The sequence below is a fragment of the Giraffa tippelskirchi genome, chromosome 8, assembly GCF_054371585.1.
Source record: "Giraffa tippelskirchi isolate mGirTip1 chromosome 8, T2T-mGirTip1v1.2.pri, whole genome shotgun sequence".
Lineage (NCBI taxonomy): Eukaryota > Metazoa > Chordata > Mammalia > Artiodactyla > Giraffidae > Giraffa > Giraffa tippelskirchi.
In genome coordinates this window covers 99,834,712-99,858,576 of record NC_137282.1, presented here as the reverse complement: position 1 = coordinate 99,858,576, position 23,865 = coordinate 99,834,712, and the positions used below count along the sequence as shown (strand labels likewise).

Below are 23,865 nucleotides of genomic sequence, written 5' to 3'. Positions count from 1 at the left end.
TTAGATTTGATCAGGAGGTATTAGGGGGCTGTGGCAGACCTTGGGGCCTGGGAACCTCACACGTTATTCCCTGGCCCCAAGTTCTGCCACAGGCCCCTAATACCTCCTGATCAAACCTAAAGTACTCACAAGTGGTCTCAGCAGAGCTCGCTAGGTTAGTGCATCTGCTGGGAAGATTCATCTGGCAGTCTTGTAAAAGAGAGAAGGCAAGAAGACTGAGGTGCTAAGGATTCAGACCAGAGATGGCTGAGAAAATGACAGGATGTGGCACACCAGAGTCGAGCCGTGACGGCAGAACCAGCTGAATCTGTGTCTGATGTACATGAGATGGAAACTGACTAAAGGGGTAGGTGTGGGGGTGGAGCTTGGAGTTTCAACTTGCAAGTTTCAAACACGGGACTCTAAGAAAATATTAATACCAGGAACGGTGATGACAAAGTTGGGAGGAGAGCCACTTGAGTCCCTGCCCCCTTCAGAAGTGGCTACAGAGAAGTGACTGTAGAAGAAAATAGTGTCTGAGCATCAGAGTGGGACACTTCATTACTTTTAGTGACAGTTTGGTTCTGATGAGAACACCCTTGCTAGCCTCTACTTCACTGTCAACCCAGCTCTGCCTCCCTCCTTTTAGGAAGAAAGCTGATGTGTTGTTCCTTTGTTCCCTGGAGTAGGATGTTTTCTGTACACAATTGGCACATGACCTCCTTTGAAAAAGGAGGTTTACACCTCCCGGGTAGTTCTTGTCCATAGCAAGTGCAGTGATTTGCATTTGAGGAGTTAGGAAAATCAGTTCTGTTGACTTCCTATTTTCTATTTTAGGCCTCTGAGCAGAACTTCCTTTTTGAGTAGGGCCCAGCAGAAAACACAAAGCTGGAATTTTCTCCCGAAGGTGAACTAATGAAGGGATAAGTAAGTTCATGGTGTGAGGTGTTTGCCTCCCTGCGCTCTGGAAGTTTGTCCTTCAGTTGCTCTTTGAGGAATGTTTCTGCTCTTTTCCTGCAGGTCAGTCCCAAACCTTTAGTGCACCCGGGGGTTGGGGTGGGGGTCAAAATGTGCTGCTCAGACCAAGCTTGTGGCCAGATTTGGAGATTACAGTAGCTTCTCCCTTTGACAGTTCCTGAGAATATTACATTTTGTGTTATCTCGTTCAGGCTTCCAGTCTGAACACTTCATTTTACTTGCTGGTGCGAAAAGGTGACGGAAGCTGAACTTTTCAGTTTTTCCTCCCCTCCTCTCTCTTCTTTTCCTCTTTCTCTGTTCATAATTCAAAATTATGTTCACTTTATTATCTTATTGCTTCCTTCATAGCACCCTGTGAGGTGGCTATTCCAATCCCCATTTTATAGAAGGTAAGACTGAGGTTGCAGTGACTTGTACTGTCTTTGCCAAAGTCATTCAGTTAATAACAACTCTGAGCCTGAATCCTCGATCTCTGGTCTTCAGGTATCTCCTGATTTCTTTGGCCCCAAACCACATTGCTTTTCTGGCAGTGGCTGTGGCCTGTAGAATGCTGACGGAAAGGTGAGGAAATGGTGGCTGTTAACCCTGATGAATAAAACAGAAAATGTTAACTAAGGATATGGCTGTGCAACTCTTCAAGCATATAGGACTTTGGGTCTCTTTTTGTGTTACAGACTTTAGAATGATGTGACCAAGGGAGTTATTTACTGCGTGCAAGGGGCGTAATTAAGAGAGTCTGGTGCAGGTGTAGTGGTGGTTCACATATTGTACTCAGGTGATGAGAGTTCTGTTGGTTGTTGGGCTGAGGATGGTATTTAATATAAGAAGATACTTTGATTTTCCCTGTTCCCCAAATCTTGGCAAGGCAGAAGAGTAGGGGGGAGGTTGATGGTGAGTATCTGCACTTCAACAGTGCTTCAGTTCTGGATGCAGAAAAAAGGGATTGGAAATTGTGGCTGCTTAGAAGCTGGTAAGGTTGCTCTAGCTTCTTAGAAAGGAGTGAGAATTAGGACAGCGAGCAAGGCCTGTGGAAGCCTTGGCTGCCCGTCTTGCCTGGCACGTCTGTGGAATAACCCTGCTATGCCAGGGCTCTGGGAACGTTCCTTTGATTTCAGAGGTGTCCTCAGGGCTATTCACATGACCAGGTTGTCCCGATAGATAATAAACTCCAAGGGACCTTCTGTACCAGGGCTGGCAGATGTCCTGACATGGACTGTGAGCAGTAGCCAAGGCAGGCAGTGCCCTCTCTTCCTGAATCTAGACCCTCCCCCCTCAGCCCCAGAGCAGAAGTGCCTGGGAGGGCATTGATCTGGGCACTGGCCTGGGGCCACTGCCCACATGGCTGTGAGATCCTGACCATTCTCTTTCTGGACTGTCACATAGCATGGAGTGAAAGAGGGCAACCAAGTATTGTGGCGAGGAGGGACTGGCAAACATGGACCCGGCTAGCAGAAATCTCACTGGAGCAAGAGATGCTGAGAGAGGAGGATTTGGGAAGGAAGCTCAGAAGTCTCAGTTGCTAAAAGCACGCTCAGGCTTGAATATGGTCCGGGTGTGGGGTTAGTATTCCATAGAAATAGGGTGGGATGACACACAGAGGGGACCTGGGGGTAGAGGATAAATGGGGCCTTAAAGAACACAGTTTTGCAATTGACCGGAGGCTGTCTGGTCGCAGGCCATAGGCCTCTGGAGAGAGCTCCTCTCTCTGTGCATTCTAGAAAAGCAACCGTGCCATCTGCTCTTAAAAAGTCCAGGACAGAATTTCTGTAAACTGGATTCTATTTTGAAGGCATGAAGGAATATGACCACTGAAAAGAACCTCATGGGAATTACTTTCAAAGAGCAGAGAATCATTATAAGGAGTAGACACTCAACACCTTTTTTTTTTCCTTCTTCAGGATTTGAAGGATGGGTTTTATTTCAACAGAGAATTAGAGTAGAAGAATGAACAGTCATGAACAATGCAGTAATATGGAAAATTAAACAGTAAACAAAGTAAAGGTCACGAATCAGCTAGAAGCCAAGTTTTACCTTGAGTATATAGTGTGTTGAGGCTATTAACTGCTTGGTTTTGAGTCCCTGAATGTTCATGCCTTTGCTCAAGGTAGGAGTCAGCATTTTGCCCAGGAAGGCAAAAGTTTTTCTCGTACCTATGTGGAACGCAAAGCTCTTAACTGAGTGTAGTAATTAACTTGGGCTTCCCAGGTGATGCTAGTGGTAAAGAACCTGCCTGCCAATGCAGGAGACATAAGAGATGTGGGTCCAATCCCTGCGTTGGGAAGATAGCCTGGAGGAAGGAATGGAAACCTTATTTGTCGACTACTTTTACTTTTGAAAGTTGGGAGAAACCATTTCATTAAACAGAATTTAAACAGCATGGAAAAGTTACTTTCTTTGAGGAACTGTGCTTTTTTCAGGAAAGGCCTTCTCCAACAGCACTTTTCGAGATAGTTACAGAAGGACAATCATTGTCAGCAGAGACACTCAGCCTCTAAGTCTGACTTTTGGAAAATGAGCATGTATTACTTTATTTTTTTTCTAAACAGGACACTGTGAGCTCTGTCATGTACACTATGAAAATAATTGGTGTTAGTACACTTTGTGCCAGAGTTCATGCTTGTTGAAAGGTGATTGGATTCAAACCAGCAGATTTAAAGGTCAACTGGTCTTAAACAGTGCGGAACTTTAACTCTTTCATTGTCATGGATTTTAATCAAATGGCCGTTTTAGGAAGGAGAGACTGCATACTATGTTTGAACTTTCTGACCTTTTTGTTCTTAAATTTTTTAAAGTTCTTAGGGCTTTCTTGAGGATGCAAAGAGTCTGAGAAATGCCTTCTTAGCTGGCATTTGGAAATGGGTGGGAGGAGAAACTTAGGTCTTTTTAAACTACTAAATTTAGATCAGGACTCTAATGGGAGAGTGGACATCACATAAGCAAATGTCTAAATGTCAGGCTGAAAGGTCTCTCTTTTTTAGTAAGTTTTTCAAATTTGTTGGTAAGAGCTAGTAATAGACCTCTCTTTCTAGTCTTCCCATCTTTGAGTGATTTTTTTTTTTTTTTTAAGTTCTTTGAAAAGCTTGATGGAGAAGCCACAATCTAATTATCAATATTTAACCCAGCTGTTTGATTTTAGCTCCATTTCTCAAGTGGGTTTTGGGATTTTGATGACTTTTTTTTCCTTAGTACTTTTGGATGCATAGGTTAAATGGTTTATTTTGTTGCTCTTCCAAATACCTTCTGCCTACCAGCATTTTTCCTGGGTTTCCCCAAATAAGTTAAAGGACTGACCTGTCTCAAATCAGTAGGGTGAATTGTAGTCAGCTGACATTAAGGCTTCTTGTCTTTTTTCAGATTAGTGTCCTAGTGAGTCCTGAGAAATTGTTCAACATTTTATTATGAGGGCCCTAGTTTGGAAGCTACAAAAGCAGTATCTTTCTTAAAGGGAAAAGTGTCCTCTCTGGGATTGACACTGGACATCTCCACGTATGCCACACAAAAGTTGACAAGTGAAGCTGCTGGAGTCCAAGCATCTGTCTACCTTGAGCGTGTGTGAACTCATAGTGGTAACAAAAGGCAAGCTAAAGTGACCCTGAAAAATCACTGAGTCCCACTTTGTCAAGAAGATACTTAATATTCTCTTCTTTCTTGGTTCCTTCAAAGTTCACTCTTAGTTCCTTTCTAAGTTCTCCACATCTTTTCATCTGTGAGACTGTGCCAATTGCTTAAAAACTGTGTTTCATTTACCTCACCTGCAAAATGGGGAAAACATTACCTACCTCAGTGTTACTGTGAAAATTTAATGAGTTGATTCATGTAAGATACTTGGAACAATGCCTGGCATAAAACAGATGCTCAACAAATATTGTTTTGTTTTTTTTTTCAAATATTGTCTTATTATTATCATTATTTTATTTTTTGCTGTAATGTTATCTCTCTCACCAATTGCTGTGCCATATGGAAATGTTTGCTCTGGTTGAAGATTCTTCTGGTTGAGATTGTGCAAGCCCAGGAGTTCAAGTTCAAACTGCTCTCTGTTTCATGTTTTAATAGCCTAATCTTTTTTTGCTTAAAACCCAGCTGAGGTTGGCTGGGAGACATCCTGTGGGAGATGGTGGCCTTAAAGCAGAGAGCGGGGGCAACAAATTGCTAGGGTGGTTCTTGAGGGAAGAGATGGAGAGACAGACTTGGTGACAGTTCAGCCACTGAGGGAGAGGCTGGAAGACCAAAGCAGGTAAAAAGCAGAAGAGCAGCTCGGGAGTGTTTTCAGAAAGGGGCCAGGAGACGGGAGCCAGGTGGAGGCCCAGGAAATAACCTCCTCAGACAGCTGCCCTTGATCTTCACTCACTGCCTCTGCAGCACCTTGTCCCCTTCTGATATGCTCCCTGAGCCTCTAATATCCTTCTGGGGCTAACGCTCAGTTGTCCTTTACATCCTTTTTGAAAGACACTGGGTTCCGGCTACCTGCCTTACCCTGTTGTTCTCATGTTTTCCCTCAGTGAGCTCATGGATAACCTCCAGTTTTCACCATTAACTCTCATTCAGTTCTGTTCTATCACCGAGTATTCTCAAATCTAAGGTTTATGTCTAAGCTAAAAGGAAAATGACATAGCCACAAAATACTTGCCATGGTAAGTACCAGGCATTATACCATGTAATGACACTTGGAATTCTGTTGGAAAATAGTTCCCAGAGCATGGTTTTTCAAAGATTTTTGACTGTAGTCAACAATAAGAAACAGATTTTACAATGTAGTCTCCATACATATGTATGTATATTTGTGTGTGTGGATACATGTGTGCATAACTTAAGTAAAATTGTCATGAAATGATGCTTAATCTTGACAATTTCTATCTGATTGAAATTAAGGCTGTTTGTAACCCACTAAGCATATAACCCGCAATTTGAGAAACCTTAATCTGGAGTATTTTCCAGGATCCAATGATTGCCTTTTGAGCCCTTACATGTTATCCATATATCATACGTGAAAGATGATTGTGGCCATCTGTTACATTTTCAGGGAGTTTTTCTTAAACAAAAAAGGAAATTCAGGTCAAGAATTGCATATTATCTGTAAAACGTAATTTAATCCTTCCCCTTATGCTCTTTCCTAATAATTATTCTCCCTTAATTCCCCCTAAGAAATGACTTTGCTAATTTCTAATGCCATACATTAGTAATTTAGGAAACGTTTTTGAGAGAAAGAAGATCCAAATAAATGGAGGACTATGCTGTGCTCACAGATGGAAAGATTCTATGTAGGTATAGATATCTGTATGTCATGGGGTGGTCAGTGCTATCACAAAATGCCAACAGCCTTTATTTTCTTAATGGAGATTCACATTCTTATTTTAAAATTTATATGGAAATAAAGTTAGCTAAGAATAGTCAATAGAGTCCTAAAGATAAAGAATGAAGAGTAAGACTCCCTCACATATTGATACTTATAAAGTACGGTAATTAAGACATTGTGGTGTTGATATAAAGATGGAAACTAGTCTGCATTGGGAGCGTGGAGTCTTAGCCACTGGACTACCAGAGAAGTTCTGCGTTAGTTTTATCATTTATAAATGGGGTCAATAGTTTCTACTTTAAAATGCTGTTTTTAAGAATAAAATTAAAAAAAGAATAAATGGGGTGAGAAATGAGTTAGTATCATGATATATGTTGTTGTTGTTCAGTTGCTAAGTCATGTCCAATTCTTTGTGACCCCATGAACTGTAGCATGCCAGGATTCCCTGTCCTTCACTATCTCCCAGAGTTTGCTCAAACTCATGTCCATTGAGTCAGTGATGCCATCCAACCATCTCATTCTCTGTCATCCCCTTCTCCTCTTGCCCTCAATCTTTCCCAGTATCAGAGTTTTTTTCAATGAGTTGGCTCTTTGCATCAGGTGGCTGGAGCTTCAGTTTCATCACCTTTCCTTCCAATGAATATTCAAGGTTGATTTCCTTTAGGATTGACTGGTTTGATCTCCTTGCTGTCCAAGGGACTCTCAAGTGTCTTCTCCAACACCACAGTTCAAAAGTATCAATTCTTTGGTGCTCAACCTTCTTTATGGTCCAACTCTCACATGCATACATGACTACTGGAAAAACCATAGCTTTGACTATATGGATCTTTGTCGGCAAAGTGATCTCTGCTTTTTAATACACTGCCTAGATTTGTCATAGCTATTCTTACAAAGGAGCATCGATTTTGGAGCCCAAGAAAGTGAAATCTGACACTGTTTCCACTTCTATTTACCATGAAGTGATAGGATCAAATGCCATGATCTTTGTTTTTTGAATGTTGAAGCTTTTTCACTCTCCTCTTTCACCTTCATCAAGAGGCTCTTTAGTTCCTCTTCACTTTCTGCCATTGAAGTGGTATCATCTACATATCAAAGGTTGTTGATATTTCTCCCAGTATTCTCGATTCCAGCTTGTGAGTCATCCAGCCCAGCATTTCATATGATGTACTTTGCATATAAGGTGTCACCCTGCTTATTTAACTTATATCATGATATATGTTGCATCCATTATTGTTATTATTATTCTTTAATTTATATAGTATAATGTTGCTGCTATCTTTGTTCATAGAACAGTATATTGTATTGGGAGATGATATCTGGTAGGAGAATGATTCTTTATGGAATAATTTAAACTAACTTACCACCTTTTTTTGATTTTATAAAGGTATATACTTGGTGAACACGTAAGCCAATGGCATATAATAAATTCTGTATTCTTAATTAAACAAGTATGATGGTTAATTTTGTGTGTCATCTTGACCGGATTGCAGAGGGCCCAGATATTTGGCAAAACATTATTTCTGGGTGTGTCTGACAGGGTATTTCCAGCTAAGATGAACACTGGAATTGGTAGACTGAGTAAAGCAGGTTGCTTTCTGCAGTGAGGGTGGCCACCATCCAATCTGTTGATGCTTGAGTAGGACGAAAAGGTGGAGGAAGGAAGATTGACTCTGCCTGACTGCTTGAGCTGAAACATTAGGTTTTTGTCCTTTGCTGAGGCTTACACCATTGACCCTCCAGTTCTCAGAACTATAGCACTGGCTTCCTGGGCCTCTGACTTGTTGGACTTCTCAGCTTCCATGATTGCATGAACCAATTGTTTATAATATATCCTGTTATAACCAACATCTCCTGTTGATTCTGCTTCTGTGGAGAACCCTAATACCATAAGCATTTATTCAGTCTCTAACAAGATGATGTCTGCCTTCTTGTTCCAGCTCTCAACTGTAAACAAGTATCCTTTTCTTGATATATTTAATGTTGCATTTTTTTTTGCTTTTTGATGGTGACTTTACTGTGTACAGTGACCCCCAAATATAGTGCTGAATTGCTGTCTAGTGTTCACAAACACAAGGAGTGTGTAATGTGCCTTGCAGATGAGACGTGTGTTAGATGAGCTTTATTCAGGCCTGAGCTATGGTGCTATTGGCTATAGCATTTCAATGCTAATGAATTAACAATATATATTAATTAAGGTGTCTTTAAACAACCACACACATAAAATAAGATCATGTGTTGATGGGTTGATGAAAATGTTATACCAGAGACTCACAAGAACCTATCTTCCCCCTAAGAATAATTGTTCAGTATTTACTATTTCAGTGTTTCCAGTGAACTTTGTAGAACATAACTACTATGAATAACAAGAATCAAATGTATAAATACATCTTGTTTAAGCTGAAAAGATGGCCAATGAATGTGTACTTTTAAACATTTTGTAGATTTATAGTCAACCCAAACAAAGTGGGACTACTCTTATCTAGTTTTGGAAGACACTCCTATTTTGCTTAGATTGGTTTATTGTAACAGACATTTATTGGGGAATGTTTTAAATAAGTCAGGCGCAGTTGAGTCAGACCAACCTTGTGCTGCATTGGAGCTCCCAATCTACCATGAAAAGCCATCAGAATTGTGAAATCAACAGTATTGACATAACTTTGTATTCATGGAGCAGAGGTCACACAGAGTCAGATATTGGGTTTCTTGATGTTCTGAACATAAAGAAACCCAGCCTAGATACAGAAAACAACCACAGACTGTCCACAGAGTAGGGATCTTAACGACGTGTTAGTGAAGGTTGGTCTTATCTTAAGCTCCAGAAAGGATCCTAGAGGTTTAGTATGTGATAAGGACCTAAGCATGTTTAGATGAAGTACTGAGTCGGAATCCAGGTCCCATGGCTCAGATTGAGTCCTTTCCCACTAAGCCATGGATGTTCTATGTTCTTAAATGGATTATTGGGTCTAGGCTTACAAATGAGCTTGTCTTCCAGAAATTCCACTTAGGTTTGATGTTTAGAAGTGAGTCTGAGACAGTTCAGATATGAGCTCTGAGAGGCCTATTTGCTGTATTTGAGCATTTTTTTAATTGAAAGAGTTTCGTATTTTTCAGCTGATTCTCAAAGGAGTTCATGATTCTGAAAAAGTGTAAGAACTTTCATGCATATTCAGAAGTTTACTTTGTACTGTAAGTAGTAAACTGAATTAGGGGTAATAGTGTGTTTGACATTGTATTTTGTGCTGTCAATTTAGTAGAGAATTTTTTATGTTAAGAAAATGTTAATTGTCGACTAGGGCGTGGCAAAACAAACCAACCTATGGCAGGTGTAAATTAGTACAAAATTTCTAAAAAGACATTTGGAAGCTTTTAAACCAGGTACTAAATTTAACCTTCACAATTCTACTCTAAGGAAGTAATTAGGAATTCAGGAAAAAATACCATGTATGAAGCATTATCCTTCAGAATATACAAACTAAGAATCAAAGTAAATGTTTAAAAGTTGTTGATTTCATTAAGATGGCTTAATATAATGAAAACTGTCTATGGCAAGATACCATGTAAAAAAAAGTCACAGTGTATATAGTGTGATCATAATTTGCATATATGTGACCAGAAAGACATATATTAAGAGAGGTTATCTCTTAGTATAGGTACTTCTTTTCCTTCTTCTTCTTTTTTTTTTTTTTTGGTATTTTTCAAATTCTCTAAATGACTATGTATTTTATAACCTGAAAAAATGTTAAATAATATTTTGTCCACTTGAACTTTGATTTACCTAAGGTGAAGTTTCTGCCCGTTTCTCTTAGTGTCCACATTTCAAAAAGTCTCATCACTGGTTTTGGCTGAAAGTTAAAGTGAAAACTCAGTTATTTCACGTTTGTTCAATTACAGGCCCCTTTTCTTTCCTTGGTGTCATTTCAGTCTAAACTTTTGTACTCATACCCCTTTCCAGTTCTTGCCTCTCTCCTCTTCTTTTTGTTCTTTCACTGATATTTAAAAAAGAAATTTAAATGCTGCCTGCTTTTCTTTGGCAGCCTCAGCCTTTTTCTCCTATTTGTAGTATTTGGTTTCAGATATTCATGTGATCCTTGTTTCTTTTTTCATTTTTATTTTTTCTTATTTATTTATTGACGTATAGTTGACTTACAGGCTTTGCTTGTGGCTCAGCTGGTAAAGAATCTGCCTGCAATGCAAGAGACCTGAGTTCAATACCTGGGTTGGGAAGATCCCCTGAGGAAGGAAAAGGCTGCCCACTCCAGTATTCTGGCCTAGAGAAATCCATGGACTGTATAGTCCATGGGATCACAAAGAGTCGGACACGACAGAGTGACTTTCACTTTCACTTTCATAGTTGACTTACAATGCTGTTAATTCCTGTTATGCAGCAAAAAGTGATTCAGTTATATGTATGTGTATATATATGTGTCTAAATATATTCATTTTAAAATATTCTTTTCCATTATGGTTTATCATGCTCATGCTCGGTTGCTCAGTCATATCTGACTCTTTGGGACCCCGTGGACTGTAGCCCCTCAGGGATTATCTGTCCATGGGTTTATCCTGGCAAGAATACCGGAATGGGTTGCCATTTCCTCCTGCAGGGGATCTTCCCGACCCAGGGATCTAACCCATGTTTCTTACGTCTCCTGCACTGGCAGGCAGATTCTTTACCACTGTGCTACCTGGGAAGCTCCCATGGTTTATCATAGGATTTTTTAAGTTGAAGGATAATTGCTTTATAATAGTGTGTTAGTTTCTGCTGTATAATAGTGTGAATCAGCTATAAGTGTACATACATCCCTGCCCTCTTGGGCCCCCCTCCCACTACCTCCATCCCACCTCTCTCGGTCATCACAGAGCACCATACTGAGCTCCCTGTGCTATGCAGCAGCTTCCCACTAGCTATCTGTTTTATATAGAGTAGTGTATATATGTCAATGCTACTTTCTCAATTCATCCTGCCTTCTCCTTCCCCTGCTGTGTCCACAAGTCCATCCTCTATGTCTGCATCTCTATTCCTGCTCTGTACATTGGTTCATCAGTGCCATTTTTCTCGATTCCACATATATGCCTTAATATATGATATTTGCTTTTCTCTTTCTGACTTACTTCACTCTGTATGACAGACTCTAGGTTCATCCACATTACTCTAAATGACCCAATTTTATTCCTTTTTATGATGGAGTAATATTCCTTCGCATGTATTTACCACAACTCCTTTATCCATTCATCTGTCAGTGGACATCTAGGTTACTTCCATGTCCTGGCTGTTGTAATTAGTGCTGCGATAAACATTGGTGTACATGTGTCTTTTTGAATTATGGTGACCCTTGTTTCTGTACCCCTGTTTTTCCTTTTGGAAGTCAGAAGCAGCATTCATGAAATACTCTCTTCCAAACCTCAGAGCCTCGGTAGTACTTTCGTGTTGTGCTGTGTGTGTAGTTGCTCAGTCATGTCCGACTCTCGGTGACTCCATGGACTGTGGCCCACCAGGCTCCTCTCTCTGTGGGATTCTCCAGGCAACAGTACCGGAGTGGGTTGCCATTCCTTTCTCCAGGGAATCTTCCCAACCCAGGGATTGAACTGGGGTCTCCTGCAGTGCAGGCAGATTCTCTACTGTCTGAGCTGTCAGGGAAGCCCAGTACTTTTGTGTTAATTTTTACATTTGTTTCTTTGGGGATTTCACAAGTATTTTCCTGCTGTGTCAGAAGCAAGTGTGACCGGTGTTCATGTTTCCTTGCATGTGTACATGTGTGTGCTTTTGTGTATGTGTGCACATATGTACAAGAGCACAGGCAGATATGGGATGGTCAGGTTGGGAACTGTGTCCAGACTGTACGCAAAGAGCGGGAATATCCTAATCCACTCTGGTATCAGCAGGCTCACGTCTGTACTTGGAAAGCTTTGGTGAAGATGATGCAAGCTGGGTTGGTTCTGTGGGCCCACCAGCTGATGCCAGGCTGATTTGGAGCCAGGTAGGGTGACTTTTAATCTCTCCCAGAGTTTGTCAGCTAGCAAAGAGATATGTATATTAGAAAAGATGGTAGAACTTGTTTTGTAAAAGTGTGAATGCAGGGCTGAATTAAAATGACACCTCAAGGAAGTGGCACAGGACAAAATCAAGATGCTCTTTGAGTCAAAAATCAAGCCTAGGATTTATGGGATAAACATTTTTACATATAAATTGGAATTCAAAGTAGATATTTGTAATTGAAGTAGTATGTGTGTTTTATTTTCATAAATCTAAGGTCTGGCTTTGAAATTTGCTCCAAGGCAGGTCCATCAGCATTAGGCCTTGAAAATTTGCCTGATAAGTCAAACCTATGATGAAAAGAACCAGGCAAATGAGATACTGGCTTGTAGTGTGCAAATCCCATGGCTGTACTATAGTGCAATCAGTGTCTCCTAGCAGAGAAAAATGTACCTTGACATGCTTCCTGGGATTGACAGCTCTTCATCCTTCAGTCTAAAGAGAGTTGGATGGAGAAAGGCTAGATAGCCAAGGTAATGAATGGTTTATTTTAATATTATTTCCTTTAAGCCCAGTTACATGGGTGAAAATTGGACTATATGAAATTTACATGGTTAGAAATAGGCATGCAAATGACATGAAATTCCTAAATGCATCAAAGCATCAGAGAGTGAGCCCTGTTCTATGCAGAGGGTGAGGAACAGTGCTAGTGCCATAGGAGGCCTGGCCATGACTGACTGGTCTTTGAAAACAATGTGAAAAAGTTGATCTTTTCCCTGGCTGCCTCAGTCTCCGCTTTCTATGCCATCTTACTATACTTCCTTACTCTCTCTCCTTATAGTTATAAACATCCCCTTCACAAGAAATGTTCATTTTCTGGGATGACCAATCAAGTACATCTTTGTGCACATGATGTAAGATTTATATTAATTCCATTTGGGCATTTGAATTTGACATTGAAAATGTCATGGAATAAGATGCATGTTTCCTACAGAGCAGACTGACTGAGCATTTTATGCTTTGGTTTGGTTTAGGTGAGCTCTCCTGTTGGCAGTCTGTGTGATACTGGGAATCTGACTTCTTATTTAAACATGCTCCCCCTTTTTTGCTTGCCATGATGAATGTTAACTTTTAAGTTAAAGTCTCTACATCAATTGAAATGTCAAATAAATTTGAAAAGATGCAGCTTTTGGGAAAAGATGGTGGAAATAATTCTATTCCAGGTTTAGAACTTGTTGAAGCTGATCTAAATACAGATTCAGACTGTATTTAGAGCATTTTGCTTTGGCATCTCCATTTAAGTGTGGAAGAGGCTGTTTTAGAACCTCTTTGTTTTTTTTTTTTTTTTTTTTTTGCAGAGAGAATGAAACTGCCTGAAGGACAGTACAGACTTTTGGTGAGGGCCAGGATAAAGTCTCCAAGTTGCTGGGCCACACCATGTCCCACAAACAGCAGATGCCATAGAACTGCTTTTTAAAAAATCTTGCCTTTTACATGTCATGCTAAAAATATAGACCTAAAAAGACCTGAAAAACCTGAAAGAACTAGACAAGCAAGTAGTTGCTTTTGGTAGTTATACCAAAGCAATATGCAAGGTCATGGAAGTAACGCAACAAACAAACAAGAGTGCACTGTATAGAGGAAGACAGATTAGAGCTTTCTGAAGTTCCAGAGCAGCTTTTGTAATGTATTCAGAAGTAAGAATGGAATCATAAAACTGCAGAGTCCCTAGGAGACTGAAAAAGCCTATAGAAAATGATTCAATAACATTGGGTCTGATAGAATGCCCGTATTCCCCTAGACTTCTCATCTCTTTCTTCTCCCTCTTGAAATTCACCTTAAGGGAACGCTATGTGGATTTCTACCTGGCCAACTCAAACTTGGTCCTCTGATTTTCTAGTTATCTGCATATCTTATAGATGTCCTCTTCAGTTGCTTATTATGTGGCTTGTCACTTAGACTAGGCTCAAAGCCTTAAGGTCAAGAAACCTGTCTTTCGTGTCTTTGGAATTTCCTCTATAGCTTGAGTATGACAGTTGTGTCCGCAGATGGTGTATAATGAATGTTCCCTAACTCACTGGATACTTCCAGATTGAAAAAAAGTTATTCAATTTTTATTCTATTATTAATATGTATGTGCCGTATTCTGAAATAGCTGTGAAAGACAGATAAGAGAAAGGCTAGAGGAACAAGTTGTAGATGCAATAGTGAGAATGCAAAAGACCTTTAAAAATGTCTTGACATAAATAATAAAGATGGTAAAAGTAATAATGATATAACAACTTTCCATTTCTATAGCACTTGATTCTTCTGAAATCACTTTCAGATAATAAAGAAGAGGGGGATAAAGTTAGTAATAGAAATGCATGCAAGGAAAATAGTAAGAAAATGCAGAGATAAAAAAGCAAAACAACAAAAGAAAGGCAACAAAAATAAAACCAAGAATAAAGAAATGGAAGGAGAATTTACTAACAAACTGGTGCAGTTGTTGGCTAAATTACCCACTGGACAGAGTGTCAAATATTTACAACGCTGGTATTCCTTGAGCAGGTAGAGTGTGCTATCTATAGATCACAGCATGTTTTCACTAATGTTTTACCAGATAGTGGGAGAGGGAGTGCCTTGGACTCACTAACGCTCTCCATTCTTTTTATAAAAATTAATTTCAATTAGAGTATAGTTGCTTTACAATGTTGCGTTAGTTTCTACTGTACAGCAAAGTGAATAGCTATACATATACATATATACCCTCTTCTTTGGATTTCCTTCCCATTTAGATTACCACAGAGTGCTGCATAGGGTATTCTGAGCTACACAGTAGGTTCTTGTTGTTGTTCAGTTGCTTAGTCGTGTCTGACACTGTGACTCCATGGACTGCAGCATGCCAGGATTCCCTGTCCTTCACCATCTCCGAAAACTTGCTCAAACTCAGTGTCCATTGAGTTGATGATGCCATCCAAAAATCTCATCCTCTGTCGTCCCCTTCTCCTCCTGCCTTCAATCTTGCCCAGCATCAGGGTCTTTCTAATGAGTTGGCTCTTCGCATCAGGTGGCCAAAGTATGTGGAGCTTCAGCTTCAGCATCAGTCCTTCCAATGAATATTGAGGATTGATTTCCTTTAGGATTGACTGGTTGGATCTCCTTGAAGTCCAAATGAACTCTCAAGAATCTTTTCCAACACCACAGTTCAAAAGCATCAATTCTTCAGCGCTCAGTTTTCTTTATAGTCCAACTCTCATATCCATTACATGACTACTGGAAAAAACATCGCTTTGACTAGTTGGACCTTTGTTGGTAAAGTTATTTCTCTGCTTTTTAATATGGTGTCTAGGTTTTGTCATAGCTTTTCTTCCAAGGAGCAAGAGTCTTTTAATTTCACGGGTGCAGTCACCATCTGCAGTGACTTTGGAGCCCAAGAAAAGAGTCTGTCACTGTTCCCATTGTTTCCCCATCTGTTTGCCAGGAAGTGATGGGACCGGATGCCAAGATCTTAGTTTTATACACGGTATTGTATATATGTCAGTCTCAATTTCACAATTCATCCTATGTTTGTTCTCTATGTCTGTGTCTCTGTTTTGCAAATAAGACCATCTATACCATTTTTCTAGATTCCACATTTGTGCATTAATATATGACATTTGTTTTTCTCTTTCTGACTTACTTCAGTCTGTATGACAGACTCTAGGTCCATCCGCATCTGTACAAATGACCCAATTTTGTTCCTTTCTATGACTGAGTAATGTTCTAATGTATATATGCACTACATTTTTTTTAAACTTTTAATTTTGTATTAGAATATAATTGATGAACAGTGTTGCAGTAGTTGTACCACATCCTCTTTATCCATTCCTATGTTGATGGACGTCTAGGCTGCTTCCATGTCCTGGCTATTGTAAGTAGTGCTGCTGTGCACATTGGGATGCACGTGTCTTTTTAAATTACATTTTTCTCTGGGTATATGCCCAGTAGTGGGTTTGCTGGGTCATATGGTAGTTCTATTTTTAGGTTTTTAAGGAGCCTCTATACTGTTCTCTGTAGTGGCTGTATCAATTTACATTCCCACCAACAGTGTAAGAAGGTTCCCTTTTCTCCACACCCTTGCCAGCATTTATTGTTTGTAGATTTTTTTGATGATGGCCTTTCTGACCTGTGTGAGGTGATACCTCATTGAAATTTTGGTTTGCATTTCTCTAATAATTAGTGATGTTGAGCATCTTTTCATGTGTTTATTGGCCGTCTGTATGTCTTCTTTGGAGAAATGTCTATTTGGATCTTTTTTTGCCCATTTTTTGATTGGATTTTTTTTTTTTTTGGTATTGAGTGCATGAACTGTTTGCATATTTTGAAGGTTAATTCTTTGTCAGTTGCTTTGTTTGCAAATATTTTCTCCTGTTCTGAGGGTTGTTTTCTCGTCATGCTTATGGATTCCTTTGTTGTGCAAAAGCTTTTAAGTTTAATTAGGCCCCATTTGTTCATTTTTGTTTTTCATTACTCTAGGAGGTGGTTCAGAAAAGATCCTGCTGTGATTTATGTCAGAGAGTGCTCTGCCTGTGCGTTCCTCTAATAAGAGTTTTACGGTGTCTGGCCTTATATTCAAGTCTTTAATACATTTTGAGTTTATTTTTGTGTATGGTGTTAGCTACTGCTGCTGCTGCTGCTGCTAAGTCGCTTCAGTCGTGTCCGACTCTGTCCGACCCCATAGACGGCAGCCCACCAGGCTCCGCCGTCCCTGGGATTCTCCAGGCAAGAATACTGGAGTGGGTTGCCATTTCCTTCTCCAGTGCATGAAAGAGAAAAGTGAAGGTGAAGTCGCTCAGTCCTGTCCGACTCTTTGCGACCCCATGGACTGTGGCCTACCAGGCTCCGAATGTTCTAATTTCATTCTTTTACATGCAGCTTTCATTTTTTCCTAGCATCACGTATTGAAGGGACTATCTTTTGTCCATTGTATATTCTTGCCTCCTTTGTCATAGATTAGGTGAGCATATGTACGTGGGTTTATCTCTGGGTTTTCTGTTCTGATCAGTTGATCTATATTTCTGTTTTTATGCCAGTACCATCTTCACTCTTGTCCACTAGGGTTTTTTTTTATTGATAATAGTCTGGCATTCTGTACTCCAGACATTCTGTCTACATCATTAAAAAATGCAGACGTGTGAGTGATACTCAACCTCAGTAGCTCATTTCAGTGATTTCACAGAAGCTCAGGTAGGCTTGCTGTGGAGAGTACCATCGATTTCTGATCCTGTTGTAAGGTTCTAAAAACTTCCCAAGCTCAGGAGGCAGGTCTTACATTACAGTCAATAATACTGAACGTGGTAACTTATTATAAAGTAGTCCCCAGAAGATGACATCCCAACCATATTCTAGAACTGACCAGAGGCCACAAAAGGTCCTAAAATGACCTTTATTATTGCTTTGGAGGGATAAGCTACACATTTTAAAAGATATTTCAATAAGGCGACCTCCTTGCATTTTGATGGTGGCAAGCTTCTCTACTTCGGGGTCTGTTTTGTTCAGATATTATATTAACTTTAGTTGAAGGGCAGATGACCCACACCAAAGTGTCAAGATTAGTAAATTTTTAAGAGAAAGTCAGAATGAAAGATATGAGTGATGCCCAAAGATAAAACTCATCAAGTCCTGGGAAAGTTTTCTCATATTCAAATGAGAAAAGAGATCAAATCTTTCTTCCTTTGAAAACACTAACATGGAGACAGACTTTTAGTTGCTTTCTATGCTGTTGAAAGCACAGATCAACTATTTTCAAGATTCAGAGATCAATACCTGTGTTCTGGTAATAATCTGACTTCTCACACTTAAGGTTTTGAAACCATCGAGAGCTCTTTCCTTTGGTGGGTTACAGACCTGCTAGGGTTTTGGTCCTTGCTCTGGCCTAATTGCTTAACCTCTTTTGGCTTCAATTCCCTCAACTGTAAGGGGGAATAATTATATCTGTCCTGCTTTACTATAACGATAATTTTCACTTCTAAATGCCTGCCATGTGTCAGGTACTGTGCTGTGCCTTTGGCATATGTTATCTCTAAATCTCTTATCAAATCTGCAAGGAAGGAATAATTATCACTCATGTTTTACAGTTGAGAGAGCCAAGGCTTAGATTCCTCAGGAGCCTGCCTGAGGTCACACAGCTAAGAGGTGGCAAAGCCAGGATAGAAACCTTCATGTGTGTGGACAAAAGCCCCTTCTCAGTCCTCCATGAGACTTCGAATTCATTTAAAATGAACATTTGGGGATGTATTTGGAGAATAGAAAAGTTCTTTGTCGACGCACATTCTTATTACCATTATCATCCTGATAAATATAAATCAGTTAATGTGTATTTATTGAATTCCTTACAGGAATGATTCTCTGGTAGCTCAGATGGTAAAGAGTCTGCCTGAAATGTAGGAGACCTGGGTTTGATCCCTGGGTCAGGAAGATCCCCGGGAGAAGAAAATGGCAACCACCCACTCCAGTATTCTTGTCTAGAAAATTCCATGGATGAAGGAGCCTGGCAGGTTACAGTCCATTGGGTTGCAAAAAGTCAGACACGACTGAGTGACTAACACTTTCATTTTGCAGGAAGTTAGTTCTGAATCAGATACCATTTTGAATACTCTATGGAATTAGGTATTTTCCCCAATGCAGTGTTATGTAAGGTGTATTATAATAACTAAATGTTAAAATAGTTCCGAGTGATATCGCTTTCACTCCAGGAATCAGGTATTAGTTTCTTTTGGATTTTTTTTGGAGAAAAAGGAAAAGAAGCAAATATGCTGATCTAAATTGAGTGACTGTTTCAGCAAACAAAAAAACAGCTGGATATAGTCCAACCTTCAGAGTCAACAAATAAAGGCCCCAGGAACCTTGAAAGCTGATAGGGGAAACTCCAAAGGAGATGAGAGAAATATACTATAGGGATTAGCAAATTTCTGTTGAAAAATTCATGTGTTCACAAATGTACTGGACCAACATAGCTTCCACTGTCTGGTTCTTTGTTTGTTTTTTTTTGAGTCTTTAATGGCCAACAGGGCTGTTGAAACTTAGTCAAAGAGTCTATCCTTGATTTGGGGATATCAGACTTCCTGTGCAAAAGATGGCTGGGAATCGACTCAGCTCTCCTAAAATAAGCACTAAGTTTTGGAAAGAATTTTCTCTTGTGGGAAATATCCTATTCCCAAAGAAGGCCATCAGCATGAGATGGCTGTTTTTCCAGGGACAAACGAGGGGAACCAGTTGGTTCAGCAGCCAGGAGTCAACCTTTAGAACAGGTTGACATTCGGGACAGACTCCTCTGTCCTTCTTCTTTGATCTTTTTGGAAGAACTGCTTAAACTCAAAATAAAAGTTCACAAAAGTGTGCAGAAGAATCAGACAAGTCTAGAAATGAGCTATTTCTTATTGTTTCCTCTGTTTCTTTATGTTTCAAGTACAGATAAAAAAAAAAACAACCCACCTTGGGAGGTCATTGTGAGGATGAAATAACATAACTCAGGTACATCTCCTGACACAAAACAGTCATCACTGTTGGATCCTAGGCCATCTCCCCAAAGATGCTCGTCCAGTTGTTCTTTAAGGATCATGGTGAACTATTGATTCTGTTAGGTCACAGGATGTCTAAAGAGTTAAGAAAAATGCTTTCAAGTTGAGAAAAGATGGTGGAGGCTGTCTTTCTAGACCTCATCAAGGATCTGTGTTGGGTGGAATATAGCCATCGTTTGGGTTTGGTAAGAGCTTCATGATGGACCCATGTAGAGAAGGAGCTATGCCACCAGACAGCTGGCTGACTGCTTGTCTTTGATTGCCTTGGCCAAATGAATGTGGGGCCACTGACTGACCCCTGCATTTTTCTGCATGGGTGATGGGAGGGGGCAGCCCTTGTCCAGTTCTCCTGTCAGACATTTGGTCACATTTGGCTCTCTCCTGGGTTAAAGCAGAAGCCCACTGGGGAGGATAAGACCACTAGGTGGCCAGGCTTGGTTTTGTTCAGCACCGTCTGGATTTTGCTGAACCCAAACAGATAAAATCAACCAAACTAAGGTAATCATCCAAGGGATATTTGTTAAAAAAAACATGCTGGATACTACAAGAACTGTCATCTGCCTCATTTCGCTATTTGGATTTGGTCCTGTCCTTTTTTGAGTAGAGGAATAAGAGGGCAGCCTAATATCATCCATGTCATCCTCTAGCTGCAGCCAGTCAGAACTCTGCCCAGTCCTTAGCAGCCAGTGGCCGGCCAGGCATCTGGTCCAGACCCTCTAGGCACAAGTTCCTGAGCCTGGGGGTGAGGTTACTTTGGTCACAATGCCTGCAACATAATCCTGGCACTGTGGAAAGCAGAGTCAGTGTTTTTAGCTCTGGGGACTCAACTTAGTTATGCTTTACTTGTGGCCAGTGGCCCCTGGTCGGAGAAGGCAATGGCACCCCACTCCAGTACTCTTGCCAGGAAAATCCCATGGACAGAGGAGCCTGGTAGGCTGCAGTCCATGGGGTCGCTAAGAGTCGGACACGACTGAAGCAACTTGGCGGCAGCAGCAGCAGTGGCCCCTAGTGGGATGAGCTCTGCTCAGGGAGACAAGGGACTACCATTTGGCAGTTGATGGCAGCAAGTCACTTTATGTCTGGGGGCCTCAGTGTCCATGGAATGAGGGTATCTCTAACTTGGATCTCATCATAAGCCATCTCTGAATCTGCTTCTGCCTGGGGCACGGAAGTGTGTGTATTTTTCTTTCCTCCCTTCCAGTCCCTGATTCTTCGGATGATCCTCTAAACTGTTCTTGGCCCGCCCCTCTTTTTATCTACATTTCTCTGTGCAAAAGAACAAGATTAAGTTTGAATGGGTCATTGTTTCTTATAAAAAACCGCTAATAAAGTCATGAGTTGACCTATTTCTGAAGCAGACAACTGAGGGGAAATTTATGGCTTTCTCTTCTTCAGAATTAACCAGTTTCTTTTCTTGAAACATGTTTTATGGGACTAGACTAATCACCCTGGCAATATGTGGCGAAGTTCTCTTGACTGTAGATCAAAGTCTCCTATACACCAGCACAGATAATAAGAAAACAGCACAAGGCAGGAGAAAGACTTTACAATGAATTTTGGCATTAGAGTCTAGTAGAATGAATTTTTGGAGTCAGGCTCTAGTAAAGCAGAAAAATGAAAGGGATAATTAATTCCTAGAAAAACTGCAAATGACCAATATATAGGAAAAATGTCTAACTTTCTCTACTAATGAAAGACATGCAAATAAAAACACTCTATCATTTCCCTCTATTGTTTTGGCAGAAATGTATATAGTTGGTTAAACCTGATGTGCCTGTGATGCAGCTGCCTGATGCAACCTTTTGGTGGGTAGTTGGGTGATATGCATGCTTGCATGCTCAGTCACATCCAACTGTTTGCAACTCCATGGACTGTAGCCCATCAGGGTCTTCTGTCCATGGAATTTCCCTGTCAAGAATACTGAAGTGGATTGCCATTTACTTCTCCAGGGGATCTTCCTGACCCAGAGATCAAACCTGTGTTTCCTGCTTGGCAGGTGGATTCTTTTCCATTGAGCCACTGGAGAGAAGCCCCCACCTTTGCGTCCTTTAGGGAAGCTTATTTAACCTCTCTTCAGTTCCGTAGTTCAGTTGCTCAGTCGTGTCCGACTCTATGAACCACAGCACGCCAGGCCTCCCTGTCCATCACCAACTCCCGGAGTCTACCCAAACCCATGTCCATTGAGTCGGTGATGCCATCCAACCATCTCATCCTCTGTCGTCCCCTTCTCCTCCTGCCCTCAATCTTTCCCAGCATCAGGGTCTTTTCCAATGATTCAGCTCTTGGCATGAGGTGGCCAAAGTATTGGAGTTTCAGCTTCAACATCAGTCCTTCCAATGAACACCCAGGACTGATCTCCTTTAGGATGGACTGGTTGGATCTCCTTGCAGTCCAAGGGACTCTCAAGAGTCTTCTCCAACACCACAGTTCAAAAGCATCAATTCTTCTGCACTCAGCTTTCTTTATAGTCCAACTCTCACATCCATACATGACCAATGGAAAAACCATAGCCTTGACTAGATGGACCTTTGTTGGCAAAGTGATGTCTCTGCTTTTTAATATGCTGTCTAGGTTGGTCATAACTTTCCTTCCAAGGAGTAAGCATCTTTTAATTTCATGGCTGCAATCACCATTGGCAGATATTTTGGAACCCAAACAAAAGTCAGTCCCTGTTTCCACTGTTTCCCCATCTATTTCCCATGAAGTGATGGGACCAGATGCCATGATCTTAGTTTTCTGAATGTTGAGCTTTAAGCCAACTTTTTCACTCTCCTCTCTCACTTTCATCAAGAGGCCATTTATTTCCTCTTTACTTGCTGCCATAAGGGTGGTGTCATCTGCATATCTGAGGTTATTGATATTTCTCCCGGCAATCTTGATTCCAGCTTGTGCTTCCTCCAGCCCAGCATTTCTCATGATGTACTCTGCATATAAGTTAAATAAGCAGGATGACAATGTACAGCCTTGACATACTCTATTTCCTATTTAGAACCAGTCTGTTGTTCCATGTCCAGTTCTAACTGTTGCTTCCTGACCTGTATACAGATTTCTCAAGAGGCATGTCAGGTGGTCTGGTATTCCCTTCTCTTTCAGAATTTTCCACAGTTTATTGTGATCCACACAGTCAAAGGCTTTGGCATAGTCAATGAAGCAGAAATAGATGTTTTTCTGGAACTCTCTTGCTTTTTTGATGATCCAGCAGATGTTGGCAATTTGATCTCTGGTTCCTCTGCCTTTTCTAAAACCAGCTTGAACATCTGGAAGTTCACAGTTCACGTATTGCTGAAGCCTGGCTTGGAGAATTTTGAGCATTACTTTACTAGCATGTGAGATGAGTGCAATTGTGCAGTAGTTTGAGCATTCTTTGGCATTTCCTTTCTTTGGGATTGGAATGAAAACTGACCTTTTCCAGTCCTGTGGTCACTGCTGAGTTTTCCAGATTTGCTGACATATTGAGTGCAGCACTTTTACAGCATCATCTTTCAGAATTTGAAATAGCTCAACTGGAATTCCATCACCTCCACTAGCTTTGTTTGTAGTGATGCTTCCTAAGGCCCACTTGACTTCACATTCCAGGATGTCTGGCTCTAGGTGAGTGATCACACCATTGTGATTATCTGGGTCATGAAGATCTTTTTTGTACAGTTCTTCTGTGTATTCTTGCCATCTCTTCTTAATATCTTCTGCTTCTGTTAGGTTCCTACCATTTCTGTCCTTTATTGAGCACATGTTTGCATGAAATGTTCCCTTGGTATCTCTAATTTTCTTGAAGAGATCTCTAGTCTTTCCCAATCTGTTGTTTTCCTCTATTTCTTTGCATTGATCCCTGAGGAAGACTTTATCTCTCCTTGCTAGTCTTTGGAACTCTGCATTCAAATGGGTATATCTTTCCTTTTCTCCTTTGCTTTGCACTTCCCTTCTTTTCACAGCTATTTGTAAGGCCTCCTCAGACAGCCATTTTGCTTTTTTGCATTTCTTTTTCTTGGAGATGGTCTTGATTCCTGTCTCCTGTACAATGTTATCAACCTCCACCTATAGTTCATCAGGCACTCTATCAGATCTAGTCCCTTAAATCTATTTCTCACTTCCACCATATAGTCATA

At 40.6% G+C, this 23,865-nt stretch overlaps 1 protein-coding gene across 1 annotated transcript in view; it reads left to right on the top strand.

Moving 5' to 3' along the window:
• The first annotated feature begins 840 nt into the window (after positions 1 to 840).
• Positions 841 to 23,865, top strand: part of PDE4D (phosphodiesterase 4D) — a 1,572,405-nt gene continuing 1,549,380 nt past the window's right edge. Inside the window, exon 1 of the mRNA XM_081524298.1 lies at positions 841 to 906. The gene's annotated coding sequence lies outside the window, so the exon portion shown is untranslated. The remainder of the gene's footprint in view (positions 907 to 23,865) is intronic.